This window comes from Pelodiscus sinensis, chromosome 6, assembly GCF_049634645.1.
Source record: "Pelodiscus sinensis isolate JC-2024 chromosome 6, ASM4963464v1, whole genome shotgun sequence".
In the NCBI taxonomy this organism is placed as follows: Eukaryota; Metazoa; Chordata; order Testudines; family Trionychidae; genus Pelodiscus; species Pelodiscus sinensis.
In genome coordinates this window covers 5,312,734-5,325,765 of record NC_134716.1, presented here as the reverse complement: position 1 = coordinate 5,325,765, position 13,032 = coordinate 5,312,734, and the positions used below count along the sequence as shown (strand labels likewise).

The 13,032-nt window shown below is 41.7% G+C and overlaps 1 protein-coding gene across 1 annotated transcript in view; it reads right to left on the bottom strand.

Annotated features, from left to right (window-relative positions):
- Window positions 1-12,630, bottom strand: part of SLC44A1 (solute carrier family 44 member 1) — an 80,308-nt gene extending 67,678 nt beyond the window's left edge. Inside the window, exon 1 of the mRNA XM_075931356.1 lies at window positions 12,627-12,630. The gene's annotated coding sequence lies outside the window, so the exon portion shown is untranslated. The remainder of the gene's footprint in view (window positions 1-12,626) is intronic.
- Window positions 12,631-13,032: the final 402 nt, after the last annotated feature.

Here is a 13,032-nt window from a genome sequence, read left to right as displayed (position 1 = left end):
GGCATGCAAACCTTCAGAATGGAGGATTATGCCAGAAGAACAATTTGCTGCATGCTTTTTCACTAAATACTAGCTAATTTTAATTCAAAACTTAATTAAGACCATACAAAAGCTGTTACTACCATGCAAAAATAGAGGCCAATTTTAAAAATGTATATCCATTATCTTTCTGAGAGCCTCTCCTTGACAATTCCATTAGAGAGAAATTCTTCATTAACTTTTTGGGTGAGAAGGTTGCATGGGAATGGGGGACAAGACTACAATTACTCCAGGACCATACATTATCCTGCAGACCACACGAGTCAGTCCCTAACCTCCCCTTCCTCCCCCCCCCCACACACACTTGTGGAAAAGGGCTATAGGGGAAAGGAGCATCTCAGGATAATTACGTAAGTGTATGAGCATTCACAGAGCAAGGATTTAAAGATTTTAGTGCTCAATGCAAAGGCCTGAATCGTGAAAGTCAATCACAGTTCATAAACCAAATCAACACTTACCTAGAACTTATATAGCCTTTTGCATTTTTAAAGCACTATATAAACATGCATTAATTAACCTTCTTAAGGCCTTCCTACATTACAAACATATGAAATATTAGCCCAAGTTAGTAGGTAACAAAGACAACACTGGCTTGCCCTTGCCCAGACAGTGGCTATCAAAAGCTGAGATCAGAGCTAAGAGGTTACTGGCTTCTAGACCCCCTTCTGGGTCCAGGCTATACTAGAAAAGGTTTGCCAGATAGCCATAATGGCAGACAAGCAACCTAGCACAGACACAATTTGTACCTGCACAATCTGTTCAGCTGGTACAACTTACACCCATTTCCTGAACAAAAACAAACAAAAAATGCTGTTATAACAAGAGCTTTTGCTGGTATAAAGATATTACTAAAGAGAATCCCTTACTAACGTTTTATCAGCAAGAGTTTCTAGTGCCTCCAATTAACTAAGACATTCCATCACATTGTAGTATTAGCTGTACTACAACCCTCACCTAAAACAGAATACCACATTAGATGTCATCAACTATGAAGGTGCAGAGGGGACACTGAGGTTCAGGCAGAAGCCTGGGTTCTGGGACCTTCCCCCCTTACAAGGTCCCAGAGTCCTGATTCCTGCCTAAGCTCAAACATCTGCACTGCAATTTTATAACCCCACAAGCCTGGGACAGCTTACACAGGACTGCACATGGATGTTTTATTGCAGCGTGTTCGACATATCCTATATAGGGGACTATACGTCTCCCTTCTTCTACAAGACCTCTAGTGCATATGTGCTGCTATTCTGCTTTCCTCACACAACTTAATATTTCTGCTAGAAAGGGAAGCAGCAGCCTTTTGACTGTACAGAGCTACAAAATTATTCTCAGTAATAAAGGAGAATAAGCATCACATATTCTGTTCTTTGAGGACTAAACCGAACACTAATACAGTGATCCCATACCTGCTGCTTAATGAAGTGTCCCCCTACTTCTTACACTGTATTTGCACATTTTCAACAGCATTTAAGTTAATTTAGAGTGCATGAACCTGTAGGGATAACATATTAATGTATTGAAAATGATTCCTCCAAATGGAAGTAACTCCCCATAATTTGTTCCCCACAACTTAAAGTGTTTAGATTTATTATTAATTCTTATTATTATTATTATTATTATTATTAGTTAAGATTGTTAAATGTTTAGATTTATTATTATTATTGCCCCTTTAGAATATAATGTATTAGCTCATGTAACTTAGAACTGTTAAGAATATAATCCTATGTAGCCAGAAACAGTCCCCCCCCCCCTCCCCTGCGCTCCAGGGCATGCTCAAGCTTGTGCAAGGGGCTGCTTGAAATTGACATTGCAAAGATACATTGTAACAATGCATTGTCAAGCCACTAACTCTGCTATGGGAGCCAAGCCCTGTAATTGACTAAGGGCATTGTTACTTAATTGAGGCCTGTTCTCTTTAAAACATTGTAACTTTATTCAGCACTCAGAGAATGTTTTAAGCAATACCACCCAGAAACTTTTGTAACTACAACTTTTATTATTATACAAAATACTGTATGAATGTATGAGAGAGTGCTTGGACGATGAATGAATGGTTCTGAGAGGTGCCAGCCTGAGAATACAGCAACAAAGGGCTGAAGAAGGCGTCAGGTGCCAGTGCAACCAAAAGGTGTCAAGTGGAGAAAACCAAGTACTGGAGGTCCACCCGATGAGATCACAGATGAGCACCTGGCAGCCACCCTGGAGACATCAGCATGATACAGCAATTTCCATAGACTGGCATAGGAAGAAATTCCTATAAGAACTGGACTAAAAAACTATGGAATCAGAGTCCAAGGTTCTGCTGCCAGCCTACCAGGAGCTTCAGATGCGCATCTGATCAGGACTTCGCTCCCCACTACCATCACTTGTGTACAGAGTACCTGGCCAGTATTCTGTCACAAGCAACTTCCAGGCTGGTAACTATACACAGAACTTGAATGAATGGATGTATGAATGAATGGTTATATATATATATATACACACACACACACACACACACACAAGTGTATAAGGGTTAAGTAGTGTTAGGAATAAGTAGTTAAACAACGTTGTTTGCTTCTATCTTTTCTTTATTTTTTTATTATCTTTACAATAAATGTGGCTTTTTGCCTTATCCCCCTCATAAGATCCTGCTTGCTTTTATTTGGTACAACAAACCGACACTTGAATTATTAATATATTATTGATGAGGCAATATGAAACTGTCAATCTTGAAAATGTTTACAAAGCATTTATTGATCAATGTCATATGATTACAATTACAATGTCATCTTTGCAGCCAGTTGATTTTAAGACTCATTTATTTCTTGGTTTTCACAAGATTAGAAAAGTACTTTCACGGTAGTGGTGACAACATTCATAGCCATTACATATCTAATAGAAATAAATCAGTGGTAGGTATAGCTGACATACCTGTTGATATTTGACACCTGAAAACATAGACCTATTATGAAAGAAAAAGCCATATCTTTTACCATCACTAAAAGTGTTTTAATTAAAAAGTGCTTCAAAACACCCATTTGAAAGAGAAGGCATACAGCTCGGAAGGACTACCCATCATAAATAAGGATATGCCACGTAAGTTTTAATCACAACTGATTTACAATCTGCATACCAGTGCTGAGATGCATTTCCTCTTTTTTCAGTATTTCTCAAATTACAAATCCCTAATACTGACCTATTCACACCAAGGAAAGATCACCCTATTTTCAGTGTAGTTTTTGCTGTAGCTGGAACAATATAAATTATTTCATTCACATTTTTGTACAATTATCAGTAAATACAATCTTGAATTCCACTGAACTCAAATCGGAAATCCTAAATAATAGATTACGTTGAAGTCTTATTAGAACAATATTCGATAGCTTTAACAGTTATCTGAATGTTAGCGCCAATTAATTTATTTTTAGCTTCATCAAAATGTGAAATTAGGGTGAGGGAAAAGATCAAGAAAGAATCATCAAATTAGAGACCTCAGGACAATTCCACTGAGAAAGCTACCCCTCCTCTTATGCACTCCCCTAGAGTCTGATGAGTAGCTGTCTCAAAGGGAAGAAATTTTTCATTCTCTTACAGTTTCTAAGGTTAGAACTTGAGGACACAAAACATCACAGCTACTGCAAGACCCCCTGACCTACACAGCACTGCTGTAAGAAATAATGATCTTGCCATCTACCGTAGATACTTACAGCAATTTGCTAAGTAATCACTTAACAAGTGTTCTTCACTCAAACTGGTTTGTCAACGGGAAATTGCATTTAATAAAACCTGATGATTTATGAGTGGACTTTGAAGTTCAACACAGAGAGAAGAACAATAGTGAAAAGAACAAGCTATTTCACATTTCTAGCAGGGGAAAAAAAGACATGGTAACACTTCTAAGGAATGTCATGGAACCTTGACAGCAGCAATGTAAGGGGAAAACACACAGTTTGCATTTTCTATCATTTTCAATACAATTTTGGCATAATTTCATTTCTTAGATTTTTTTTTTAAAATGTTATCATTGGCTTGATCTTGGTGATAACAGAAACATACAGAGAGCAAGACAAAATTATATATCCAACATTAAAAAACATCCTACATTTCCCCCCACCTAGTAAACAATTCATAAACCAAATTCTTTAGAAGGTTCACAAATACATCTTGAAAGATAAAACAATCGAGTCTTAAAAACCTACACAAAGGCAACTTCTGAGTCTTTCCTTCTATACTGCCCTTGCAATTATTTCAGAACAGCTCTTTCCCTCAGAGGCAAAAATGAGCTTCTCCACCCTGGTGATCCTGTCAAGAAGCTATAATCTTGTACATGCATGTGGCTAGACAAATGTTGTATTGGAAATGAATGTACTAACACAAATTCAACACCATGAACCAGGAGGTTCGATACAGTGAGATCATGAGCAATGGAAGGGAACTACTTCTATGATTTCATAATGTTAAAAATGGACTGGATGATTTAGTAAAACTTTTTCATGCCTCCACCAATATAGAATTATTTCCTACAGTATATATTGAACCAGCAAATATAAACTTTTTAAAGCACTGACTGTGTACTGGTATTTGGAATAAAACTTGTGATCAATAGGCAAATGACATCTGGCAGTACGCTGTAAAAATTAACTTCCAGGAGCAGAGATTGGAAAGAACTTGAGCTTATTCCACCAGCTTTTCCTAGTGGAAAAATTCCAAGAAGAGAAGATGTGTGATGCAGAGTTGCACTCCAGTTAGTTTGCAAAAGATGATTGGGTCATTCAAAAGTAATCACTGAAATGCATTTAATTGCAAGTGTATAATTAGCCAAAAAGGCCAAAACACAAGCGTAGTTACAATAAGTGAGCAAATACTCCCACAGAAGAAAGGAATAAAAGTAGGAAAACATCCAACATGTTCACCACACCATGACCCACTAAATTAAGCTGGCCTTCTTTTCAAAAAAGGCAATACAAAGCAGACAATTCCAGGGTATAGCATATGCACTGAAACACCATCACTAAGCTTAAAATCTGAAGGTTGACAACAATGCTTTTATACACTACACAATCTAGGCTGGAGACAGCATATTAGGAATATAAGCAAGCAGTCGACTACAGGTCGTCCCCACGCTAAATCGCCTGGGTATCATCTGTTCCTAACTAAAGTCGTTGACACTTGTAGGAACTGATGCGTTATAAGTCCTTCCATTCCCTGCTCTTAAGTCGTGCAAAAAAACCTCAATTTGTGCAAATGGAAGTCAGCCATGAGAAAAAAATTCCCTGCTTTAAGTTGTTTTGTTATAAGTCCATGTTTTTTGGAACACATCTTGGACTTATAGCGAGGATGGCCTGCATCCAATAAGTAAAATCTTATCAGATAGTTGAGTAGTGACTCAACTAGTCGTTCCCCCCCCATTGCTGCTTCTATTCGCTCTAGCATCAGCCCCTGTTCGTGGTGTACAGAACTGTCCGCTGCGAACAAGGGCTGCTAGACTCAGCATGAGCTGGGACCAAGCAGTCCCAGCTCACGCTGGTCCCACATGCTGCACCTCTGCATTTTAAATGTAGTAAGAGCCCAGCGGCTCTTACTACATTTAAAATGAAGAACCACAGCGCAGGTGGCTCCTGGAGTCAGCACGAGCCAAGACTGAGCAGTCAAGCCGGCTCCTGGAGCTACCCCCACTGCAGCTCTGCAGAGCAGTTCTATCGACTATACAATTTGCTAGGTAACTGCAATTTAACATCCTTACAGCATATTACAAGATTTTTATTCCAACAGTCATGGTTATGGTTGCAAGATGATCTTTTCTCATTTGCATAATTTCCAGCAAAATTCTCCTTTGAGAATAAAGCTTTCCCTGTCTGGTCCCAGCCCAAAGACTGTGTTTTGAAGTTTGAAGAAAATCTCCTCGCACAACTCAAAGGCCAAAGTGGTTAAGAACATACTTTTGACAGTGTCAACATTTCTGATACATGTACAGATAATTCAAAAATGGTTTAAATGACTCAATTTCAAACTTCCCAATTATTACCATTTCTCATTGAGGTCTAGCCCAATGTGAAGAAGGGAGGATTACACTTTCCTTTGTATTCTGAAGTAAAGAGTTACTTGCATAAATTCTATAACTGTATGCAGTAGGGCTTAAGGGAAAAAAAGTTCTCTGGCACTTACTAACTAGTGACTGATAACAGGAGGAAAGGAAGCAGTGTGATTTAAATCTGAATTCTCAAGAAAACACACAAATAGTTCAAATCCATCATTCAACAATGCATTTCAGCTATGACTATACTTCATTTTTCACTTATTCAGTATTGTATTGTGCTATATATAAAACCACTGTGCTTTCATAGTGAATCCTGTTCAAGGAAGAGACTTGTTACTTGTTGGCACAGGTAAAGTCCAAGTATGCTCAACAAAACAAAAAACAAGGAAATGAAGATCAACAATTCAGCCACAATGTTAGTTTGCAGGACTTTTTTACCATCATTTGAACTAAATGTATGTTTTAACAAACAACTAGCTCCATGTGTACATACTAGCTCTACAGTAAGAACTTTAGCTTTTTTCAATTCCTGGCCCATGTGCATTTAAATATAAAATCTTAATTACTGCATTATGTGAAGTAGTTCTCTATATTTAATAAATTAAGATAAACCAAATGTACGCTTAACTATAATTTGGCGAATTAACTGATAAACGAAAGATCAATGGAATACACTAATATGCCTGCTGTAGTATTCCTAACATTTCAGATAAGTATACTGCAAAATATCTCAAAGTTGTGTAAGATAACTAACAGACTTACTTGACGTTGCCTAGGTCCTTCAGGGCAGGATGGTGGGGATTTGCGGGGGTGGCACAGTGCAAGAGGCCCAAGGGGCCTATTCTCTCCCCAACACCAAGCCTGCTGGGGCCTGTTCTCTCCCCTTTCCCCCACTCTGGGCCTGTTATCTGCTCCCCTCTCTCCCGAGTGTTGCAGCCAAGGGCTGGGAGGGGGAGAAAGGATATGGGACAGGGGCACTATTTACTCGATGTGCTTGCAGGAAAGATGGTGGAACCCTATCCCTCCTTGCCATTCCGTTGGTGGTAAAGCTGCCCTGAGCGGCCACTCGCATATCGCATCCCTCCAAACAGCAACCCCTCCCTTTCATGTTATGGAAAATTGTCCCTTTTCCCAGGGCTCCCTATTGTCCTAGCACAACCAAACTCTGATCTTGCTTTAAGTTAGGAAAAGAGGAAGCTGCATGCAAAATTTGGTGCCTCTAGCTCTTACTGTTTAGTAGGAGCTCTTGAACAAACACACTCACAGACAGACAACATAGGCAGATGTGCGTACTCTCTCTCATATATATGACTATGCAGCATCCCATCTGGTAAGTAACAGATCATCCATATACTGAGAGACAGATGAAGAAATTTTCAAGTTTTATCAATAATACCGTGAAAATAGTTGCTTTGAGATTAGCTCTAGGCATTTTATTTTAAAACATCTTGCATGTAACAGTTGAAGGGGTGGGAAATTGCTGTATGGGCTGTCATCACCAGCCTTTGTAGCAATGTGTTCTTTTAATCTGTAAAGTCAAGGCCACAACCAGAAATATGTAGAATAAGATGTGCATTGTTTATCCCACTCGTGGTATTCTATTGCCTAAAAGATTCAATGCCTTTCTCGCACAAACCTTAGTTTAAATTAATACCATGGAAAAGTGTAAGGAAAAGAGTACATTTCCAACCTTCCCAATTATAGTGCATATATTAAGACTCTGATATCCTGCTTTCTTTCTGATAATGTTGTGGGGGAATACACTGATCAGCCAGTTTAGCAGTACTGTATTATGTCAATAAATCAGAAAGAAAGAAAAAAGAAAGAAAGAAAGAAAGAAGAAAGAAAGAAAGAAAGAAAAAGAAAGAAAGAAAGAAAGAAATAAGGAAAGAAAAGAAAGAAAAGAAAAAGAAAGAAAGAAAGAAAGAAAGAAAGAAAGAAAGAAAGAAAGAAAGAAAGAAAGAAAGAAAGAAAGAAAGAAAGAAAGAAAGAAAGAAAGAAAGAAAGAAAGAAAGAAAGAAAGAAAAGAAAGAAAGAAAGAAAGAAAGAAAGAAAGAAAGAAAGAAAGAAAGAAAGAAAGAAAAGAAAGAAAGAAAGAATAAAGAAAGAAAGAAAGAAAGAAAGAAAGAAAGAAAGAAAGAAAGAAAGAAAGAAAGAAAGAAGAAAGAAAGAAAGAAAGAAAGAAGAAAGAAAGAAAGAAAGAAAGAAAGAAAGAAAGAAAGAAAGAAAGAAAGAAAGAAAAGAGGTTTCTCCCAGTATCAAGAGTCCAAAAGGGAAGCTGTTGTTTCAGCAGCAAATTCTATTTTTCTCCCTTATTTAGGCAAAAGAACTTCATAACAAAAACACCACAAAACCCAGGTTTTCTTGAAACTTGCATTTCTTGATAAACCCCTAGACCACTTTAAAGAGTGAAAGCTACACTAAACTCTGCTACACTTCCAAGTAGTCTGAACATAGAACTATTATTTCACAACTGTAATGAAGTGGTTTTTTTCTATGGCCAAAGTTCTCACTCACCACCCTTTCCCCTCTACAGTACCCACCCAAAAAAAAAAAAATCTCAAGTCTGACCCAGTGGCTTTGTTAAAAATTTGACATAGCACTCATAATATGCTTGGTATTTCCCAAGCAGAAAAGGTGTCCTGTCCTGAGAGCGAACATGCTACAGACAAATAAATAAAAGGTAAAAACTAGTATAGTGGTCAAAATGGTGACGGGCTAGAGGCATAACAATATAAGAGGCTTTCTGTAAATAAAAAAGGCCATGCCAATTATTCATCTTTTCACCTCATACTTGTCAGTATAAATTAGTGTCCCCATAAGGATCAAAAGTGCAGCTGATCTTTAGAAGAAACCTCACGCATAGAGGTAAACACAGGAGACAGCAATGGATGTATTTGGATGAGAAGCTTGATAAATGGTCAAGTGGAGCTGGCATTGATGGGGAAACAAAGATGTGCTGATGGGAAGTGAGACAAGGGCAGAGAAGTTATGCAAAGACTTCACTGACCATTTCAAATTTTAGGTGGATGGAAAGCCAGCAGAGATAATATGGTCTGAACAACAAGCAAGGAAGGCTATGTTAGTGTCAACTGTGGTATGAATTGCAGAGGGGTGATATGAATATAAAGAAAGTCATAGAGGAGAACACTACAGTAATGAGACAGGGCGATCATAAAGGCCTAAATGAGATATTTAGCTAAAGGGATAGAAAACAAAAAGACAGATTAGAGAAATATTGTGATGAAAGAGCAACAAGACTTGCCTATGGCTTAAGTGCGTGACCTAAGGCAGGAAGAGTAAAAAGTAGTTCTCAAGTTCAGGTCTTGAGTGATTGGTAAGATGATGGACTTTTCTACAGTGACGGACTGGGACACTTCAGAAGGCGTAAAAGAAAAGAGAAGTCTGGTTCTAGTCATGTTAAACTGATGGTGAGAAATCCAAGGACAGATGTCAGAGATGCATGCTGCAGTGCAGGAGATAAAATGAGCTGTAAAGAAATAAAGAGGAATTCGTGCAGAAAAACCTCCACAGAGTGGCACAGAAAAGAAGGAAAAGAACATCAGAAAAATAGGGGAAGCCTAAGGAGAGTCATCACAGAACAGTTTTGCAGAATTCCATTGAGAATAACACACCAAGGTGCTCAGATGATTGACTTCTGCCACTTTTCATAGTACCAAAGAGGGTAGGGATGGGGTAGAAACCTTGAGGCTTGGCTAGGAAGAAATCTTTAAACCTGCTAGCAGTTTCAGTGGAGAAAGTGGAAACCAGATTGGAAAATCCAAAATGAAGGTGTAGAAGAGAACTCAAGGCAACAATTATAAATTGCACACTCAATGAGTTGAAGGTGGAGAGACAAGCAGGGTTGACAGTTAGGGGAAGATGAAACAGATCAGAGCATAACTGTTGGGACAGAAAAGAAACAGGACAGCAAAGGGCTAGGAAAGTTAAGAGGGCTGGCTACTGGGGACAGATGGACAAGCTAGAGATGGAGAGAGCAGTCAGGACACAAGTAGAAAGGGGTGCTAAGTAAAATGAGGAGAGGAGTGAAATCATGATGGACTTTACCAATTTAGACTCTGAAGTCAGCAAATTCCTGTATGGAAAAGAATATGACACAGAGAGGGGACTATTTAAGGACAGTCAAAGACTGCATATAAGCAAAAGAGATTGGGAAATATAACACAGTTTGACCAAAAGTGATGGCAGTGCTTAAAAAAAATACTGCAATGAATTACAGTCTGCATGGACAAGAAACACTCTCAGAGTTTGTCTGCACAGAGACAGGAGAGATGGAAACAAATGGCAGAAGAGAGATGTAAATGTTGGAGGAAAACACATGGACATCTTGAAAGGGACTAAGGTCACATCAGACCCAGATGGAGCCTGCGGAGGAGGGGGCAAGAAGTGTGTTAAAGAGATGGAAAAGCAATCAGAAAGGGGAACTTGGACATTGAGAGATCAAAGATGAAAATAGCTGGTGAAAAAGTCAGTGTCAAGTGATGAGCTTTTCAACTGAATGGACCATATGATTTTCAGCTATGGATCAAATCAGTGAAGGCAAGGAGTTGTGTCCTTCATTAATCCAATGAGACATCAACACAGAAATTGACATCACCAAGAATGAGGGTGGGAGGTTGGATGAGAAGGAAAAGAGTTCATGTCAAGTATGAAAGAAAGCCCTCGGGGAAGAGTCAAGGAGAAGTGGATTACAGGAAATGGAGTAGGAAGGGGAGATTGGAGTCCAAAGGAGCGTTGTTCACAAAAGGAGATGGAGCTAAAAATATAGGAGTGATGTTACAAAAGCAGCAGGAAAGTGAAAACGGGCACCCACAACCCTAAGTAATGATGCAGGGAGATAGCGACTGGCACATAATACAAGCTGGAGGATAGGATTGGCTTCTGCTAAATTTGCAGTATCTTACCCAACAACTAACAGATGAAGTAGAACAGCAGCTGCTAAAACATTCAGAGACTTTCTTTTGAGTTCTCTGAGGAGATCCACCATGACCCTGGTTAAGGAATTTGAGAGTGATTGGTTCTGGAGATGTTATTAATATAAAGGGATACACAAAACTCCCTTATCACATACCAGTACAAGCCATAAGGAAAGCCGTTGAAAAATTCAATAGAATTGGTCTCCTGAACCCTGACTGACAAGTACAAGACCAACTGGAAAATGTAAACCATGCAGTGAAAACAGATTACTGTACCAACCATGAAACAATCAGTTTTTCTCTACTTCTGCTTTATGAAAGGTCTCCAAGGTTACACGTAGATACCCTTTTTGATTCTGAACAGAAGAAAAAGGGCAATAATGATGCCAAGTACATAGACTGATACAGAAAAATGCTAGAGAGAGACTATGAAATAGTTATGAAAGAAGTTTGGAAAAGGGAAGCCTAGTGCAACTGTATCTTACAGTTCCAGTAAGAAAGCTGTCTGAATACGGCAGGACATGAAACACTCAGTTCACACCACTGATGAGTCATTAGGGACAGAAAAAATGGATATTCAGACACACACACCATCCTCTGTTGTTGGCTGTCAACTCCAGGACAGATGAATTTACCAGAAGACATTTACATTTATGACTACAGTACTTGGGAACCACCCATACTCATGTTGCCATCAAACAAGGGCAGGAGCTGTAAATACCTATAGTCAGTGACCAACCTGTAACAGGTCAGATTTTTTGCCTTGTGATAGGCAGACTCATAGGAAAGCTCGAGTTATTAGCACTTCAGTGTCTCAATTGCCCCCATAAAATCCAGATCTAAAAATCTATGCATTTTATGAAGTTTTAAAGAGGGGAATGATGCAGGGCGGAGGAAAAGTCAGGCTACAGTTTGGTGCCAGAGTGTTTACCTACGACCTAGCAATATTTCTATCCCAGAAACATGTTATTACACTGAGTATTGTGCTGAAAGGGAATGCTAAAATGGGAGAAGGAGCTGCAAACTGGGGCATTGGGTGGAGCTATTCATTGTGGCTCCCATGGAGGAGACCGCCAGCACCGGCTCTGGGGAGGAAGAGGCAGGAAGGGCGACCAAAGAGCCCACTTAGGCAGGGCAGAGAAACGAGCTGGAGTGATTCCTGAGGCAATGGGGAGAGGACCCTTCACAGGACGGGACCCCCCCCCCCCCTTCCGCCTGGGGCATCCCATAGCCAGCGGGGCCAGTCCAGAGCCGGGGGGGGGGTCGCTCTGCGAATAGGAGACCCTGCCCCAGGAAGCGGGGGGGGGGGAAGTATTTTGAACTCTCCTCCCAAGCCCATGAAGTGCCCCCCCCCCGAGTCCCCCGCCTTGCTCCCACGCAGGGGGCGAGGCGTGAAGGGCCGCGGGGAGAGGGGCGCCCTGTGAGGCGCTTGCGGAAAGGGCGCTGCATGCGGGGGGGGGGGGGGCTGGGTCCCAGCGGGCGGGGGGGGGCATGCGCAAGAGGGGCGCTGGCCCCCCCGAAAAGAGGGGGTGCCCGGCCAGGGGGAGGGGGCGCGTGCGGGGGAGGCGCCGTGTCCCCGGGGGGCCCTGCACTTGGGGGGGGGGCAGACCGGCGGGGGGGGGGCTCCTGCTCACGTGCGCGGCCCGAGCTGCAGCATCCCATGGCGCTGGGGGTCGCTGTCCGGGGGGGGCCGGGAGCCGCCGCTAGGCACGGGCATCCAACCGCCGCGATCACCCCGCCGCAGGGCAGCGGGGGGGGGGGGGAGCGCTCCGGCCTCGCCCGGCTCCTCCGCGCGGGCGGGCGGGTCACAGGCGCTGGGCTGCGGCGCGAGTCCCTCGGCAGCGCCGCCCCGCGCTCCTCATCCTCCCCCGGCGGCGGCGGCTGAGGAGAAAGGGGCGGGGCCTGCTCCGCCGCCGGCCGGCCGCGCCGAGAGGCCGCAAAGTGCGGCGGGCGCCCAAGCGCCGGCTCCGCGCGCCCGCCCGGGCCGGGATTGGCGGGCGCGCCGCGGCCGCTTCCGCCCGCCGGCCGGGAGATAGAGCG